At 52.3% G+C, this 4,815-nt stretch overlaps 1 protein-coding gene across 1 annotated transcript in view; it reads right to left on the reverse strand.

Moving 5' to 3' along the window:
- The window catches only part of LGR6 (leucine rich repeat containing G protein-coupled receptor 6), a 149,221-nt gene that overhangs the window by 25,066 nt on the left and 119,340 nt on the right, over positions 1-4,815 (reverse strand). The window lies entirely within an intron of this gene.

The raw sequence follows: 4,815 nt of genomic DNA on the forward strand, positions 1-4,815 counted from the left end.
TATCCCCTGCTGGGAGCGCGGGCAGGAAAAACCCAGCCCAAGCCATGGCTGCTGCCATCTGGACTCCTTCCTCCATTCCCAGCACTGGACTGTGGTGCTGCTTTGCATCTCCAGAGTGCCCCGTCCTCCTCTTCCAGGGACTCACCCCCAGGACCTTTGAGTCATTTTTCTTGCCTTTCCAGGTCAAAATGGGATGTTATGAAGGACGAGAAACACAAGAGCAGCTTCAGTTGTGTGGACCCCATGAAAGGGCTTTCTCCACCCCCCTCAACCCTGCCGTGCAGAGGGGACCAGGGGACTGTTCCTTTGGTGCTTGTCCTGGGGACAACAGAGCTCCCTGCCACTGGGTCATCCTGTGTCTGGGACCAGTGGGAAGAGCAGGTTATGGGAAGGCCTACGTCTTCTTCTGATGGTTGGGTTGAACCCCACATTGGAAATGGTGAGCCAAAGGTGGAAGTGATGTGCAAGTGGTGTTGACACTGCTGAGTATTAAGTTTAATTTGCAGTATAATAAATTAAGTAAAATATAATACATTGGTCATAATGAGAAGTTTAGACTCTACCTGCCCTGACTTGGCAAGCAGAAGAGACATCTGAACCTGAATGAAACCTCGCGGGCTGTATTTATTCTCCAGGGAGAGGCTGGCATCTCCTGAAAAGGATTTAATTGAGCTATGGGGCACTGCTGGCAGCCCGGGAGGTACCTCCGAAGGTACCGATCCTGCTGTTGACTGGAGCAGGCCCATGGAGCCTGGCTGGGTATTAGACGTATTGCTCTCATCCTATAGCATGCCCAATGCTCTCCTTTGAAAAGCGGTTCCAGCTAAAATGGTAACATTTGACCCCGTCCTGGCCATCCCCCAGACCAAGATCCTGAAGTCTGAAAACCATGAGATTGGTTCCTACCTGCATGAAACTCACTGAGTTTTAAGTGGTAGATACTTTGGAACATGAGGGTAATTACTGGCTCCTGGAGATTACTGTATAATTACACTTAATGGACCTCAAAGTAATTACCATGTAACCTGGATTGTGGTTTACGGAACAGAAATAACCATGAATTTACACAGCAATGGGTTGCTGCCCAATTACCTTGTAATTCTCATCCTCTGGGCCCAGGCACGGTAATTATGTTATGATCTCCCTTGGCCCCCCTCTCTCTTACATTGTCTTCCCCTTTACCAGTGTCCCTGCTTGGGAATTACTCCACAGCACCATCTCAGCTTTGCCCTGTAGATATTTACGCAGTGAATCAACCCAGAGAGGCTCTCCACATTGGTCTTCCCTTGTGCCTTCCAGGACTCCAGGCTTACATGACTTATGTCTTAGGGAATACTTACAAGACAAGGGACAAAACCAGAAGAAAAATATGAAATGAGGTCGCCTTGCGTGGATTTTGTCTCGTGTAGCTCTACAAGGTCCATATCAGACCTCGTTGCTGTCTTCCCTTTGCAGCCCAGGGGATGAGGCAGGTCCTGCTATGGCAGCGTTGGTCTCCCCACACCAAAGCCTATTTTCCTCTCCTCCGGTTACAGAGGGAGTCTGGCTGCCTGCACTATGTGCATGGAATTGGGTGAATGGATCCTGCTCCTGTAGGACCTACCTCTCAAGGTCTTGAGAGGGTTCACATAGTCTAAAAATTGCCAGTGCTGTCAATCAGGAGAGGAGCACTGGGCTGGTGAGAAGAGCACAAGTGCTGCCTCCCTGCTGTGTCCGACCTGAAATGCAGTGGCAGGGTCCCAGGCACATGAAGCTGCTCTGCACGTCCCCAGGGCATGGAGTGAAACAGGAGCAAGGGGTCGTCCCCTCATGCCAGCTCAGATCTATTAGATAGGAGAGCCCTGCATCTCCTAATGAGCTTGCTCTGATGCACTCAGTTCTCATCTGGGTCTGAGCACATCAGTGATTTTTCCCAGTCTTCTCTGCCTGAGCCCAAAATGATCTGTTTAAGAATTAAAAGCCCAACAGGTGACTGCCCATATGCCTCACTCTTTGCAAGGTGCGCGTAGCTGGTTACCAGCTGCATGGATGCTCTTAGCCAGTTTCTGTCGATGGTACCTGCTGGGCGCCCGTTGCTGACACACCTGAGTTCCTCACATTTTACAGGCTCCGTTACGTGGGGGAAGACGGGGCAGGACTTTTACAGTGCCCGTCCTTTCACTGAAGCTCAGGGAGGCACGGGAGTGGATTTCCAAAGAGAATGAGTGCAGACAGGACACCACTGGGCATTCTGAAACATCGGTCGAATCCCCTTACCCTTCAGATCACCACTCTGGATGGAATCGGAGGGCATTAGCAGCCTAAGCTGACTGGCAGTCCCAAATCTCTATCTGCACGTAAGGTGCTTAATACCTTTAAAAGCAGTGACTTTCCAAGGTCACAGCGAGGTTTCACAGCAGCACAGGGAGCTGCGGGGGTCCCTCGAGGCTGGGTGTCTGCCTGCACCGCTTCCCTCCCTTCTACCACGAACTGAGGGGCTGGGATGAGCCTGCGCGATGCCAAGGGGACGACCCTGGGGGAGAGGCACCGTGAGCCCTGTCCCCAGGTGACACTCAGCCCACCAACGTCGCGTCACGGCCGCTGGGGAAGCTCCGTGCCGTGGCGCGGGGGTGAGTTTCTCCCCAGTGATACCCGAGGTGTCTGAGAGCAGCTGACAGATGGAAAATATTGCCCAACAGAGAGGAGGCTTGGCTCACCCGTGATTCACTAACAGGAAAAGGGAGCCTGATCTGTAACCAATATTATTTACAAGGAATAATTCACTGTGCTGTAATACTTGCTCCTGTCTTTCTCCAAAAATGCGTTTCCTTTCCAGCCCGCATCTCTTCCAGGCAGGCCAGTCTTTCATCAGTAGATGAACATTTTGTTTGTACCTCCGTGCGTGTGCAAGTATGTACAGGACCAGCTCTTCCTGAGCAAACACACACCTTTCCCAGCCCTGGCAGCATCTCGGCACCTCCCTCCCCCCCTGCACTTGCAGATACAAAGAGCATTGTGTTCAGCAGCTCCCTCTGGGTAAAAAAAGCCATCTCTGAATGCTGGCATACACTGGGCTTGTTGGAAAGTGGAAGTGCAACCAGGTGTAGTCATGCTGCTCCAGCCTGGCTGCCAGCAACCCCAGGAGAGACAATGTGCCCGATCTCGCTCCTGCTGGTGCTTCCTGATTTTAGGTGAGGTGAACCTCCCTCCCGGAAAACAAATCCAACCGTGCTCGTTAACAGCTCCCTTCAGTGATGCCCAGAGCCGACGGCTCTTGCTCTGTGCACTGCTCACACTGCCCTGACTTGCCTCCAGCGCTGCCCTGTGCCAAGCCTTGATGATTTCGGGGGGTTCATCTGGTTGGAGGAGGCTGGAAGAAGCTGGTACCTGAGATGGTCCCCAGGTGTCATCTCTTCGCTGCAGTGGGGCAGCTCTCCCCGAAGCCCAGACTCCAACCAGCACACAAGGGTGGCTTCCCTCTCCCTTCTCCTTCCTTCCCAGAACTTGAGTCGGGCTCTGGTTCAAGCAATGACCCAGAAAGGGCCTCGGACCTTCACTGCGGGGAGGCTGTGGGTGTTTGTGGCAGTGGGGAAGTTTCTGCTTGTTTAGTGAAATTCAGCCCTTGGGTCTTTCCACAGCTGTGGGATACCAGCAGGGCTACATCCATCCCAGACATCGCTCCTCTGCGCCTGCTCTCCTGTGATGAATTTGGCCCAGCCCATGCGCCCGGTGGTGGGTGTCCAGAGCTTCTTTCCCAGCGTAGGGTCAAGGCTGATGGGAAGGAGTCTGGTCTCAGTGGGTCAGGGAGGATTTTGCGTTTTGATTTCGGTGGCAACAAAATTTCCTCCACTGAGCATGTCAGTGAGCTGTGCATCATTTACGAACTCTTTCCAGGGGCTGGGTGGATACAGAAAATGGATGTGCCGTAGAAAATGCCACCAAGTGTCCCCTTTCTCTCCCTGCCTTATCTGAGCTGCTTGGGCAATGCTTTGCTGGTCCCAACTCCACACTCAGATGCTTTCCCACTGCTTCCAGCTTTGGGACAATGTTGAGAAAGCTGCAAAAAGCCAAACTTGCCTCCAGGTGACAGCATCCCCGCTGCGCTGCTGTGGCGCAAGGGCTTGGGGGGCTGTCGGGCTGGGCGGGGAGATGGACCTGGCACTGCTGGGGTCTCAGCTGCCCCGGCTCTGGGCTCTGCCCCATGGCTTTGCATGCTATGTATGGGGTCTCGCAGCTGCGGGGTGCTGCCCTTTTCGGCACGCCTGGGAAAGCGGACCCGATGCTAGCACTAGCTGGTGGAAGGATGCCAATGTACCATGGCCATGGCTATGCCAAAATAATAGGGAAGCCTCATAATAAAAAAAGAAGCAATGGGCATGGCATAAGGAAGAGAGCTTTGCCTCTTATCAAGGACTTTTGGAAGCAAAATCACCCAGCCAAGAGGTTCAGAAGTGATGTGCAAGAGAAATGACTGTAAAAAATCACTTTCCTTAGTTGGGCTCCAAGTTACCAGCTCCAGGCATCACAGTGGGATGTGAAGAGGAGCCTTGTCTGCTCTTCCAGTTAAAATGAAAACCTCTTTAAGGTCCCCCGGTCTGCCCAAGACACGATGAACTGGCTGGCTTTCCATTGTTGTTATTTCTAGAGTGAGCCTATAGCTTCATATTTGGAAGATCTTAACCAACCCTGTTGTTTATTTAGAAATAAAAGTAAATTGACATCAAAGGCGCAGTTATTTTGGGCTGTAACTGCCAGGGTGATTTGAAGCTGACAACATGCAGCCTGGAACTATTAATATCTTCAGTCGGGCCAAAAGGAGAGAAGGAGGGGAAAGAG

The sequence above is a fragment of the Egretta garzetta genome, unplaced genomic scaffold (assembly GCF_000687185.1).
Source record: "Egretta garzetta isolate BGI_Z169 unplaced genomic scaffold, ASM68718v1 scaffold202, whole genome shotgun sequence".
Classification (NCBI taxonomy): Eukaryota; Metazoa; Chordata; class Aves; order Pelecaniformes; family Ardeidae; genus Egretta; species Egretta garzetta.